The sequence below is a fragment of the Canis lupus genome, chromosome 13, assembly GCF_048164855.1.
Source record: "Canis lupus baileyi chromosome 13, mCanLup2.hap1, whole genome shotgun sequence".
Taxonomy (NCBI): domain Eukaryota; kingdom Metazoa; phylum Chordata; class Mammalia; order Carnivora; family Canidae; genus Canis; species Canis lupus.
The window spans coordinates 36,733,858-36,748,096 of record NC_132850.1 but is presented as its reverse complement, the minus strand read 5'-3'; the positions used below and the strand labels follow the sequence as shown (position 1 = coordinate 36,748,096).

General features: G+C 38.1%; 1 long non-coding RNA gene across 5 annotated transcripts in view; it reads right to left on the bottom strand.

The window, feature by feature from the left end:
- Window positions 1–9,815, bottom strand: part of LOC140602904 (uncharacterized) — a 178,913-nt gene extending 169,098 nt beyond the window's left edge. For all 5 annotated transcript variants that reach the window (XR_012005885.1, XR_012005886.1, XR_012005884.1 and 2 more), the window contains exons 1-2: window positions 9,388–9,815; window positions 8,304–8,444 (exon numbers count right to left, since the gene is read on the bottom strand). This is a non-coding gene — a long non-coding RNA (uncharacterized lncRNA). The remainder of the gene's footprint in view (window positions 1–8,303; window positions 8,445–9,387) is intronic.
- Window positions 9,816–14,239: the final 4,424 nt, after the last annotated feature.

The window sequence follows — 14,239 nt, the reverse complement described above, 5'->3', positions numbered from 1 at the left end:
TTCATTCATTCATTTGTTGATAAAATTGTATATATTTAAGTGTACAACATGATGTTTTGTTATAAGTATACATTATGAATATGAAATGATGTTCAAAACCAAGCTAATTAACTTATCCATTACCTCCTATAGTTATGATGAATATGTGTATGTAGTAAAATCTGCTCTCCACAAATTTCAAGTACACAGTACATTATCATTAGCTATAATCACCATGCTGTACATCAGGTCTCCAGAACTTACCCATTTTATAACTGAAATTATATATTTATTATATATATTACACTGCTTTACACATTCCTCCTAACATGTAAAGAAGTATTAACATCATTACTGCATGTGCGCTAAAAACCCAAGTCTTCTGTTCCCTTGGGACAGAACGTTGCATGTGGGGTGGATGATCAAGTTTCTGTGACCCATGTCAGTTACACAGCAAAGCCAGATCCCATAGCAAAATCCCACAAAATGGAAATCAAACTTAAATTTCTTTATTAGCATTGTGTAAATAAATCTGGATGTGTTTAACTTTGAAAAAAATGTAATATATATTATTTATAACTGTAATATATATTATTTATAACTGAATTTGTACCCTTTGATCAATATCTCCCCATTTCCCTGCCTCTAGCCTCTGGTAACCACTATTCTACTCTCTGTTACTATGAGTTTGATATATATATATTTTTAGAATCCACATGTAAGTGATACCAGACAATATTTGTCTTTTTCTGTCTGGCTTATTTTACCTAGCATAATACCCCCAGGTTCACTTATATTGTTGCAAATGACAGGATTTCCTTCTTTTTAAGGCTGAATAATATTCCAGTGTGTATATACATACACACAAATATGTATATATGTACAAAAATATGTATGTACAACTTTCTTGATCCATTCATTTGCTGATGGATATTAATGTTGTTTCCATACCTTGGCTATTGTGAATAATGCTGCAGAGAACACAGGAGTATAGACATCTTTTCAAGATAATGGTTTCAACTCCTTAGGGTATATATCCAGAAATGGGATTGCTGGATAAGAAAGCTATTTTTAGGGCAGCTTGGGTGGCTCAGCGGTTTAGCGCTGCCTTCGGCCCAGGGCATGATCCTGGAGACACGGGATCGAGTCCCATGTCGGGCTCCCTGCACGGAGCCTGTTTCTCCCTCTGCCTGTGTCTCTACCTCTCTGTCTCTCTGTTTCTCATGAATAAATAAATAAAATCTTTAAAAAAAAATGAGTTATAAATAATAGCAACCTATTCTTTAAGGAAAATATATGTAACCATAAAAATAGCTTTTTTAAAAAAAGATTTTATTCATTTATTCCCGAGAGACAGAGAGAGAGAGAGAGAGAGAGAGAGAGGCAGAGAGAGAAGCAGGCTCCCTGCAGGGCACCCAATGCAGAACTCAATCTCAGGACCCCGGGATCATAACCTGACCTGAAGGCAGATGCTCAACCACTGAGCCACCAGACATCTTCATTTTTTTTTAAGATTTTATTTATTCATTAGAGACACAGAAAGAGGCAGAGACATAGGCAGGGGGAGATACAGGCTCTCTGAACAATTTAAATGAGTTTAAGCCAAAAAGCAAATGAGCAGCTTGTCTGAAAAGTTCAAATACAGCTGTATCCTGAAGCCAGACCAATACTGGTGACTTTTATTTTCTCCGTGTCCCCACCCTACTCCTATTTGTTAGTTTTCTCCTAATATAAGACAGCCCCCATGAGGTTTGAGAAGATTTCCATGTGTGGCTCCATGCTGTATTCTAACCTAGCAACTTCTCCATTATGGCCAAATGAATGAGGCCCTAGGAATTGTAGCCCATCAGAATCACAGGAAGTAGAGAAGAGGTAGTTCCTATAAAGAAGAGATGCTGGATTGAAAAAAAATGTTTAATGGCCAGTATAGTAAGAAAGTATAACATCACATAAATCATATTGCCCCAGAACGTTTTTAGGCCCATATACAGTGCCTGTAACAATTTGTGTTCTACCAAGGTTGAGAAGGTTGGTGGCAAGGGGAAACATTGGCCTTCTGTCCTAGAACTAGTTACCTTGCATCATGAGAATGTACTTGTGTTATGCTAACCTTACAGGCTACATGTTCCACAGATCAACTCTTCTATTTTGCTGTTATCTCAGATAACATGCTTAGCTCCTATTCTGAGTATATCATGTGTGAGACAGGATAAATGGGCCCTAATATGGCAGCAGTTCTTTTCTAAAGCACATTGAAATCCTGGGAAGACTGGGGTTATAGCCTATGCTCCAGTGAGTCTGTTAAGATTACTCATGATGACTCTAGGCTATGTTTGGAACTCTTTCTGAAGTGAATAAACAGATGGCCAGCAGTGGCTAAAATTGAAAGTAGTTTTTAAAATGCTGAGAATCAATTACTTTCATATCCTCCAAGCTTAAATATCCTTCAGAAATGACTGGACAATATTTACTAAGAAACATGTGCCTTCTGGAATGAATTCAGCTCAAGGAGAGCAAATGTGCTGTAATATTCTAAGACATGAATTCAAAGTGATATGAAAAAAATTACTGGTTTCATATCCCTATCACAGAAGTCTTGAGGCATAATTAATTGATGATGATTGCTTTAGAAATATTCTGAGCCAAGACTTCACCAAAAAAGAAAAGTATTTTTCTCATCAGCTTTCTAATAGCACTATTATTCACAAGAAATTCACAGGAATGGGCATGTGATATCTTAGAAAAGTGATCCATTTAGGGTATGCTTGAGCCAGAAACAGCAAAATGGTGGGAAAGGCAAGTTTCTGAATCCTAGAAACTATGCCAGTAGGATTTTTGGAGGGCCAAAAAAAGATAGTGAATCAGCCAGTCCAGCTGTGAGAATGCAGCTGTGAGTTTGCTGAAGGAAATGATGAAGTAGAAGGCAAGCTCATCAAATGACATGCCACCAAGCTGAGAGCAGTATTAGCACAGTGGAGGACAAAATAAGTATTTCCAATGACTTTAAATTAGAGACTTGGATCTAAGAAAAAAACTTCAACAAGACTAGTCACAAATTAGCATCAAATAAAAATCTATAGGAGTAAACATAGGCTGTAGGCAGAAGTTGTGGAGCAGTGGAACAAGGTATATCACACTCTAATGGAGAGTTTAGAGTATGTAGAAAGTATCTTGTTCAAATTAATTCACAGATTTAAAAACAAACAAACAAAAAATAGGTCTTGCCCAGAGAAGATGTTTCAATTGTCTCTACTTAACAAATTACCTCCCCCCCAAAAAAAACTAGTGCCTTAAAATTGCTTATTTGCTCACAATTCTGTAATTTGGGCAAGGTTTGTTACTGTCCCACATGGTGTCAGCTGGGGTGGCGCAACTATGACTAGAGAATCAACTTCCAAGATGGCCTTACTCACAGGCTGGCAAGTTGGTATAACTGTCAGTTAGAAGATTAGCTGGGGCTGTTGGCTAGAGTCTGGTTCTCCTCCCCATGGCCTCTCCATGTGGCTACTTTGGGCTCATGGAGAGGCCATGTGGAAGACAACTGCTCACAGATGGCAGTCTCAGGGTAAACATATTACACAGCAGCTGGCTTTCCCCAGAAAGCTAAGTCTTCTTAAGGCTTAAGCCTGGAACAAGCACAGTGTTACTTCCTCTGAATTCTATTGGTTAAAGTGTGGCCAGTCCAGATCCAACAGAACACCACACAGGTGCACGAATATAGGAGGCATGGTTCAGCTTACCACAGAGGAGATGTGACTTGTACAAAGTTAACTATATGCTACTATTAGAGGAAAAATTGATGCTAATAAGCCCATAAAATAAAGCAAAGGGGAAGAGAGAAAGAGGATTGCTTTGTATGGCTGCAAAAGAAGAGAAAAAAATAAAGGAAAACAAACATAAATAGTAAAATAATGATCCTATTATAAGGACCCTGGTCAAATCTCAGCTTCACAATTTAAAAGAAACCTGAAATTTTTAGAGATAAGTCAGAGGGGAACAGTAATTAGGAGTGGAAGATAGGAAAACAAAACTTATGAAAACTTTTTAAAAATAAAGTTATATAGCCTGAAGAAAAGAAGACTGTAGTGTGACTTGATGATGAATTTCAAAGCAGTGTATCAACATTTACCACCAATCTCTATGCTCTCAGAACAGGAAAAGAGGATATCTATTTAAATTGATCATATAAGATTCAGGCTAAAGAATTTCCCAGAATATATGATGGACTATAAAAATTAGAAATAAAAATTTCAGTTGAGCATCCAACTCTTCATTTCAGCTTGGGTCACGGTCTCACAGTCTCTGGGTCATGCGGTCGAGCTCGTGTGGGGCTCCATGCTCAACACAGAGTCTGCTAAGGTTTCTCTCTCTCCCTCTCCCTCTGCCCCTCCCTGCTCTTGCTCTCTCTCTCTCTCTCTCTCTCAAATAAGTAAATAAATCTTTAAAAAACAAAACAGGAGGACCACTGACCTGGGGAGATAAAATAGTGATTATGAGCACCAGGTCCAGAGTTGGACTCACTGCAAGTTTCTTAACAATGTAAACACTAAGGTTTTGATCTGTAAAATGGGGATAAATAGTAGCTAACTCACATTCTATTTTGCAATTGCCATATGGATCCATTTGACCCTTTAAAAATCAAAGATAAATTACGGGATATTAGTTGATCTTACTTTTCGTATATCTTGAAATATTCTGCTATTTCATCAACCTTGGAATAAGTTTATCATTACCAACTAATTATTCTCAACCATGATTTTTAAAAAGATTAAAATAAAAAAACAATGGAAGAAATATTAAATTACCGAGAAGTATGTGCAATGGTGGAATATAATAACATTCTTCAGCTTCTTTTTCTTTTCCTTCAGTTTCTTATTGTACTGACCAAAGTATTGAATCATCTTTCAAGAAGGCATAAAAGATATAGGAAAGACTATCTTTGAGTCTTTTTTTTTTTAACTTTTTTTTTAAATAACCTTGAAAAATTTGAACGTTCAAGTTTAGGAGGTAAGAGAGTTCAGGGAAGGAAAAATAATACTTCATATGGTACACATGACAACAAAGAAAAATGGTAAATGAATAATTAAGGTTTAGGAAACACGCCCCTTAATTACCTAGAAACCTCTCAGCTAGATTGTAAACACACGGAGAGGGCTTTTATAATTTTTTTATTCTCCCCAAGCTGGGCTGTGCTGGGTTCATAGTATTCTTTTAATAAATGATTGATTAATTGAAAGAAATGGACTCAAGTCAGTCCTTCGTGTCAGTAAAGTGGAATGGCCAGAAATAAAAAATCTTGTAGTCCAATTAACCTGGGTTCTAATTCCTGTTCTGCCATTTAACTAGACATTTTACCTTAACTTACCCCCTCGGAACCTCAATTTCAAGATCTATGAAAGAGAAGCAGTAACAGTATCTACCTCATAAGACTGATATAATACTAAGAGAGCTAATACAAGTGAGATATTTAGAGTGGTCAGTACGTGTTAGCCTCTTTTTCTTTTTCTGTTAACAGTTATTTTTCACTAGCACAGAAATCAAATGTTCAAAACCAAATGTCAACAGCATTAAAACAATAGTCTCATATGACTACTTTTTTCAAGAGCAGAAGCCAGCTTTTCACTTATTGTTATGATTTACGATGGGATTACATTTATCAAGGGAATGAATTTAAAATCTGGAACTGGTTTTTCCCTTAATAAACCAAGCAAAAGAGCTCCTTATGACAGGCAAATTATATCTTTTAAAAGCAAAAGGGAAGAATATAATTCCCTTTATCATGTGAAAAGGACTAGCACTCATAAACTTTGAAACTTTTTCAGGATCAACTTGATAGAATGAATACACAACAGAAAGGTTTTAATATTCTTTTCTACTTCCTCATGCTTAATAAAAATGAAACTTAGAAAATAATATCATGTTTTTTTCAAGATTGCTCTTTACTAGGTGAGAATAATATTAATAATAGTATTGAGGGATCCCTGGGTGGTACAGTGGTTTGGCGCCTGCCTTTGGCCCAGGGCACGATCCTGAAGACCCGGGATCGAATCCCACATCGGGCTCCCGGTGCATGGAGCCTGCTTCTCCCTCTGCCTGTGTCTCTGCCTCTCTCTCTCTCTCTCTCTCTCTCTGTGACTATCATAAATAAATAAATAAAAATTAAAAAAAATAATAGTATTGATAATGATAATAATGACAGCACTTAATAAGTACCATAAGTGTTCCACATGAATTATCTCATTGAATTATCATACTGATTCATATTATATACTTAAAAAAAAGACGCATGAGCAATTTTAAGAAGTTGATTCAAAGAATAAGAAGGGTGAATGAGACAGAAATTGTGATGTGCCACCCAGATCCCTCATCATTGAAGGACTTGCTACTCCACCTGCTAGGAGAACTGTTGGCAGATAGCCCTACCCTGCATTAACACCTTTCAGAAATTGTCTCAATCAGCTATCAGCTGTCTGCCAGCCCCTTCCAGGATTGCCTGAGAAGCAGAGAGCATCTTTGCTGGAAACTATGCCCCTTCCAGGTTGGCCCACATCCAATGACTAACTGTTGCAAGAGTACAAAGTCTTGGCCATCTAGGGCCAACTTAGGACAACTCTGAAGGGCCAGTCTAGCTTCAGAGCTGTTTGTGGGGTAGGCTGGGATTGTGGTTGGTTCATATCACAGCTGGACTTATCCCTCTGCTTCCTTCCTCATGTTTTGACAAGTTTTGATCCCAAGGGCTCTGCTTAATAAACATCCTTCATGCTCATCTCTGTCTCAGAGTCTGTGGCCTGGGAAACCCAATTGCAACACTGCAAGTACACTACTAATAAAAGGCTACTTTCACTCACACAAAAGATCTATCTTTAATAATATGTTATTAAATTTACTTATCATAAAATATGGAATCCCAGGCAATTTATATTATGCTTAGTCTTATTCTGTACACTTCCATAGCCTGCAGGTTGGAGGAAAGATGGCCATGGGATAGCTATGCTCTGACAGAGCACAGAGCTAGTTCTAGCATACAGAGTGGGTAAATATTGGGAAACAAAACTTGTCAGACTGAAGGTGATAACTGATCCCTTAACCAAAATAAAATCAAAATAAAGAAAAGTAGGATCTTCCTCTGGAAAAAAGGACAAATCTAAGTGATACATTCTGATTGGGAAAATTTTAATTACAGAAATTTTATAAAATTAAAAAGGAAAAATACACTCTTTCCTCACACTTCAGTCTTTGTCCCATTTCCCAGAGGTAGTCACTATTGGTTTGGTGTGCATCATTTCCAGACTTTTTTCCATGAGTATTTAATTATAGGTGTACATATGTTTGAATATGAATTTTTAATAAAAGTGGAATTTATGGTATGTGCTGCTCAGCAACTGACATTATGGAAGTAATCTGCTTTACTCAAACTACTGATTTAAATGTTAATCACATCAAAAAACCACCTTCACAGCAACATCTAAGATTGGTGTTTGGCCAAACATCTAAGCATCACAGACTAGCCAAGTTGACGCATAAAATTAATCATCACAAGACCACCTCTTGTCAAGTTGGCACTCTTTAAACCATACTTAATATATAAATAAAGATAACAAGTGTCTTTGGGGCACCTGGCTAGCTCAGTTGGTAGAGCATGTGATTCTTGATCTTGGAGTCATGAAATCAAGCCCCATGTTGGATATAGAGCTTACTTTAAAATTTTTTTAAAATTTTTTTCTTAAAAATAATGTCTTAGTTCATGCCACTTACCAAAGTACCATAGACTGAGTGGCTTATAAACAACAGAAATTTCTCATAGTTCTGATATTTGGAAATCTGAGAACAAGGTGCCAGCATGGTTGATTTCTAGTAAGAACCCTCTTCTGGTTGCTGACATTTTTTTTTTTTAAGTAAGCTCTACACCCAATGTGGGACTTGAATTCACAAGCCCAAGATCAAGAGTCATATACTCTAGTTACTGAGTGAGCCAGGCCTTCTAGACTGCTGACTTCTTGTATCCTCATATGGCAGAGAGCAGGGAAGAAAGGTCTCTTAAGACTCTTATAAGGGCACTAATGCTATTCATGAGGACTTCACCCTCATGACCCAATCATAATTACCTCCCAAAGGCCCCATTTCCTAATACCATCACAGAGTTTCAACATATTAGTTTAGGGAAGAAACAAGCACTCAGTCCATAACAACATGGTTATACTTCCACCTAAAATGATACAACTAACTTTTGTACAACTGAAAAAACATTAACCTTTTCCCCAGATGAAGATGCAAAGTTTTTGGGTGATGTTCACTCTTCTTAATAGCATATAACTCGGGGATACCTGGGTGGCTCTGTGGTTTGGCGCCTGTCTTTGGCCCAGGGCGGATCCTGGACTCCCGGGATCGAGTACCGCGTCAGGCTCCTCGTATGGAGCCTGCTTCTCCTTCTTCCTGTGTCTTTGCCTCTCTCTCTCTTCCTCTGCCTATCATAAATAAATAAATAAATAAAATCTTAAAAAAAATAGCATATAACTTAGGGATGCCTGGGTGGCTCAGCGGATGAGCGTCTGCCTTTGGCTCAGGGAATGATCCTGGGTCCGGTGAACAAGTCCCACATCAGGCTCCCTGCAAGGAGCCTGCTTTTCTCTCTGCCTCTGTCTCTCTCATGAATAAATAAATAAATCTTTTTTAAAAAATCATATAACTTAAATATTATGATATAAAGTCAGTTTTATATAATATGATAAGGGAAGAAAACAAAGATACTTGCTACACACATACATACACATAAACATATTCATAACATAATAAAGAAAAAATACTCATGATAATTATAGACCTCATTATTACTGATCATGTGGTCATACCTAGTATTTAAAACTATTCTTCTACTCTTGGGATCCCCGGGTGGCTCAGCGGTTTAGCATCTGCCTTCAGCCCAGGACCTGATCCTGGAGATCCGGGATAGAGTCCCACATCAGGCTCCCTGCATGGAGCCTGCTTCTCCCTCTGCCTGTGTCTCTGTCTCTGTGTCTCTCATGAATAAATAGATAAGATATTTAAAAATAAATAAATAAAACTATTCTTCCACTTTCTATTTTGTATTCCCTTTGTCCTCAGCAAGCACCTCAGCTAAGATGGGGTAACTTAAACCTTCAATCCTAAGGGGTTTTACCAGGTGGGGTAATTTAAACCTTCATTCCTAATTGGTCTGGGTCATCTCTGCTTCTACCTGAATGGAGTTGTTGTAGTTTTCCGTTAACTTTAACTACATGGTAATAACAAGAGATAGCCAGGGATGCCTGGCTGGCTCTGTCAGTAGAAAATACAACTCCCGATCTCGGAGTTATAAGCTGAAGCCCCCATGTTGGCTGTAGCAAATACTAAAAAAAGAAAAATTAAATTAGAAAAAAAGGCCCAATATACCTTTCTTCCCCTCCATTGTGAAGTAGCAGTCCAATTTCCCCTTGGTAATCAAGATCAATCACTTCATCCAGCGCAGAACTCCATTCTTTGCCCATTTAGAGGCATGGGGAACCCAAAGTGGCCAGATGGCAGTCTTAACTTCCAATTCAGTGGAATTATTGTTGGGTCTTCTAGTAAAGGCATTCTTCTATTTGGAACCAAGACCTCTAGGCCAGGAGTGCATGAGGTCATAAGGACAGGAAAGAAAAACTTTACTAGGGGTAAAAGTGAGTGGTTCCACTCTGGTTTCCACCCCTTGATTCCTGGACCCATGAATCCTGGCTATGGAAGAACAGCAGAATATATAGAGCATATAGAACCTCTCAGAGAATCTTGTGCTAGCCCTACAAGATATTGCCACCTAGCTGGCACTGTAACTGAGTATTCAAAAGGCCATTCCAGCATTCTATGAAGCCAGCTGCCTCATAATGGTGAGGAACACAATAAGACCAGTAAATTCCATGAGCATGGGCCCACTGTCACACTTCTTTGGCTGTGAAGCAAGTTCCTTGATCAGAAGCAGTGCTGTTGGGATCCCTGGGTGGCACAGCGGTTTAGCGCCTGCCTTTGGCCCAGGGCGCGATCCTGGAGACCCGGGATCGAATCCCACGTCAGGCTCCCGGTGCATGGAGCCTGCTTCTCCCTCTGCCTGTGTCTCTGCCTCTCTCTCTCTCTCTTTGTGACTATCATAAATAATAAATAAAAAAAAAATTAAAAAAAAAAAGAAGCAGTGCTGTTAAAAAAAAAAAAAAGGCAGTGTTGTGTGAAATACCATGATAATAGAAAAGGTATTCTACTTTTTTTTATTTTTTTATTTTTTTGGTATTCTACTTTTGATTGAAGGATTACATGCAGGGAAGGCAAATCTAGATTCAGAGTGTCTATTCCAGTAAGAACAAAGTGCTGCCCCTTCTGTGATGGAAGTGGCCCAATATAATCAACCTGTTAGCAGGTAGGTGGCTGATCACTCCAGGAAATGATGCCACACTGGGGGAGCAGACTAAGGACTCAGCAGTGGTCCTAGCCAGGTTAGCTATGGTGAAGTCCATGCTATTTAGCCTATGAACAATTTCTATCCCTGCCACCATGGACACTTTGTTCATGAGCCCATTGCACAATAACAGGGGTGGCTTGGGAAAGAGGCTGACTGGAATCCACAGAATAGGTCATCCTATCCATTTGGTTATTAAAGTCCTCCTCTACTAAGGACATACATTGGTGAACATTCACATGACACAAATATCTTCATATTTTTCACCCAATCATCAAGATCTATCCACATACCTCTTCCCCCAATCTCTTTGCTACCAATTTTCTAATTATTGTCTTTCCAAGTCTCTTACCAGCCAGCCAAACCATTGGCCACAATCCATGAATTAGCATATAATCATTAATCTGGCTGTTTTTACTTCAAAGCAAAATGAACAACCAGGTGCACTGCTTAACATTTTGCCCACTGAGAGAATTTTCCTTCATCATTGTCCTTCATTTCCCATGTTCATTTTCAAGTGATGCCTACATATCACACAGAACTACCTATAAACCAGGCCTACAATTTTGCTTCTTCTGTCAACTCATTGTAGGAAAGAGGCACCAGCTGAGAAAGAAAAGGTAATGTAGTAGAAGTAGGGATACTTTTATATCTGTAGTATAAATTTAGGTCATTCATTTTAACAGCTGGATAGTATTTCATCTTATCCTTGTACCATAATACAACTATCCCATTGTAATGGGTTTTTAGTTGCCTCCAATTTTTTTCTTTTAAAATGTTCCAGAGAATGAATGAACATATATATCCTTAGGTACTCGTGAGATTTCCATAAAAATTAGATAATAGAAACAGATAAGGTATTAACTGTGACAACTAGATTTGCTACCCTAGAACAAAGATGCATCCACATCAAGAAGCTCAAAGAATCATTTTGAAATCTATTACAAATATCCCCAACCACTCAGAAAAGAAACTAATGAGACTCTCAAGAGAATGTGTATTTTATCACTTGATATTGTTGCACTAACATTTAAACCAATATAGGTGGGGATCCCTGGGTGGGTCAGCGGTTTGGCGCCTGCCTTTAGCCCAGGGCATGATCCTGTAGTCCCAGGATCAAGTCCCACATTGGACTCCTGGCATGGAGCCTGCTTCTCCCTCCTCCTGGGTCTCTGCCTGTCTCTTTCTCTCTCTCTCTCTCTCTCTCTCTGTCTATCATAAATAAATAAATCTTTTAAAAATAAATAAACCAATATAGGTTAAAACCAACTGTTTTTGTCCACAGTTTTGAGTTAACTTAGCAGTTATTGTCACCAAATGAATTTTGGGTATTCAACAGTCAGAATATAGTCCACATTATTTGAAAGTCTTCTGTTGGCTGCTTCCACATATTACCAAGTAGATCAGTTAGCTATTCAGTATTTTCTGATGATTGTTTCTATCCCAAGAGATGGTCCAATCCTACAGTTATTTAAGGACCACACTCTAAATTCAATGAATAACTTATTCTTATTTCCACATAATAATATATATTTTCTAACTTTGCCAAACTAGTGATCTTAACAATTTATAGTTTATAAGTCAAAGAAATTCATTCCATCCCAGCCAAGAGTATAATTTTCTTCCAGTTTTTTTTTTTAAGATCTTATTTATTTATTCATGAGAGACACACACAGAGAGAGGCAGAGAAACAGGTAGAGGGAAAAGCAGGCTCCATGCAGGGAGCCCGAACTGAGACTCGATCCCAGGTCTCCAGGATCACACCCTGGACTGAAGGCGGCGGTAAAATGCTGAGCCACCGGGGCTGCCCTCCAGTTTCTTTTATGAAGGACTTCTAACCTCCATATTTGAGTGTTTAGTTATATTTCATTTGTGTAATATGAGAATAGTCCTCTCATACAGAGGTAGCTAAAATGTGTATCTCTATTTACAGTCCACGGACTTAGTAGAGATTTTATCTCTGAATCACATGGCAAAAACTTCAGGCAAAGCACTTTACGTCTTTGTCAGTTTCAAAAGAAACCAATGTTCAGACTAAAGGTAATCTTTTCTTCAGTGGATCATCTATAAGCAGAGGCTGCTTGTTACTCACAAAAACTTACAAGTGAACCACCTTGTAAAAATAGCTTAAATTCCATCATTGGGATTTTATTTAGAGTCTTTAAAGCTTTTCAGTCTACTAAAAAAATCTCTTAAGATACAAATTCTTGGGAGAGTTAATCCCTTAAGCCAAGAGATCCATCTTCATTAAATAATTTAGAAATGAGACATGGGATTTGGGCAAAGAGATATAATCAGAAAGAGAAAGAAGGCCATTGACTCAAAAAATTTTGCCTATTTTACAATTTTACTAGTAGTCTATTCTATTCTCATTACATTTCTGGTAATAAATAAATCAGAAAAATAAATCCATACTGACTTAGGCTTGTATATTAATTTATCCTTTAAAACATTTCAAAATATGGATCTGATAACTGATAGAGAATGCCTTATAGATATCTCTTCTCTTAGACACACTTTCTTTTCAACTCATGAACTTTCTTTTTCTTTTTTTTTTTTTTTAAGATTTTATTTATTTATTCATGAGAGACACAGAGAGAGATTGAGAGGCACAGACACAGGCAGAGGGAGAAGCAGCCTCCATGCAGGGAGCCTGATGTGGGACTCGATCCCAGGTCTCCAAGATCACACCCTGGGCTGAAGGCGGCACTAAACCGTTGAGCCACCTGGCTGCCCAATGAACTTCCTATATATACCTTGTTCCTTCCAGAAATCATCAATACTTGCCAACTCTGGAGAATGGACCCCTTTTTATTCTCCCATCCCTCTGGAGCTAATCATTATCTTAACTCTTATCATGATCATGTATTTGCTTTCCTTTAGTTTTACTACCCGTGTGTATCCTTAAATAAAAGAATTTAGTTTTGTCTATATTTGAACTCTATAGATATGGAATCATCTATATGTATTCTTTTTTGTTGCTCCACATTGTTGCCGATAACTCCATATTGTTGTTTACAGCTGTATTTTGCTCATTTCCATTTCTGCATAATTTTCCAATTTATAAGTATACTTCAATTTATTCCTCCATTATACAGTTAATAGATATTTATGATGTTTCCATTTGGGGGCTACTATGAACAGTGCTGTTATTATAAGCACTGTTAGGGAAGCCTGGGTGGCTCAGCGGTTGAGTGCCTGTCTTTGGCCCAGGCCATGATCCTGGGTTCCCGGGATCGAGTCCCACATTGGGCTCCCTGCACAGAGCTTGCTTCTCCTTCTGCCTATGTCTCAGCCGTTCTCTCTCCCTGTGTCTCTCATGAATAAATAAATAAAATATTTTTTAAAAAAGCACTGTTGGGGATCCCTGGGTGGTGCAGCGGTTTGGTGCCTGCCTTTGGCCCAGGGCGTGATCCTGGAGACCTGGGATCGAATCCCGCGTCGGGCTCCCGGTGCGTGGAGCCTGCTTCTCCCTCTGCCTATGTCTCTGCCTGTCTCTCTCTCTCTCTCTCTGTGTGACTATCATAAATAAATAAAAATTTTTAAAAAAAGCACTGTTAAACATGAACTCTGATAAACATAAGCACACAGTATATTCCTAGGTGTGAAATTGTTGTGTCATAGAATATGAGTGTCTCAACTTTACTTGGTAATGCAAACTAATTTCCAAAGTGGTTGTGCCAACTTACACTGCTACCAGAAATGTGTGAGAGCTACTATTGCTCTTATCCTGACCAACCCCAAATTTTTCTAATTTTCAAAAATCTGGTCAGTATAAAAAAGCATCCTACTTATCTTCATAGCCCTGATTAGAAATGAAGT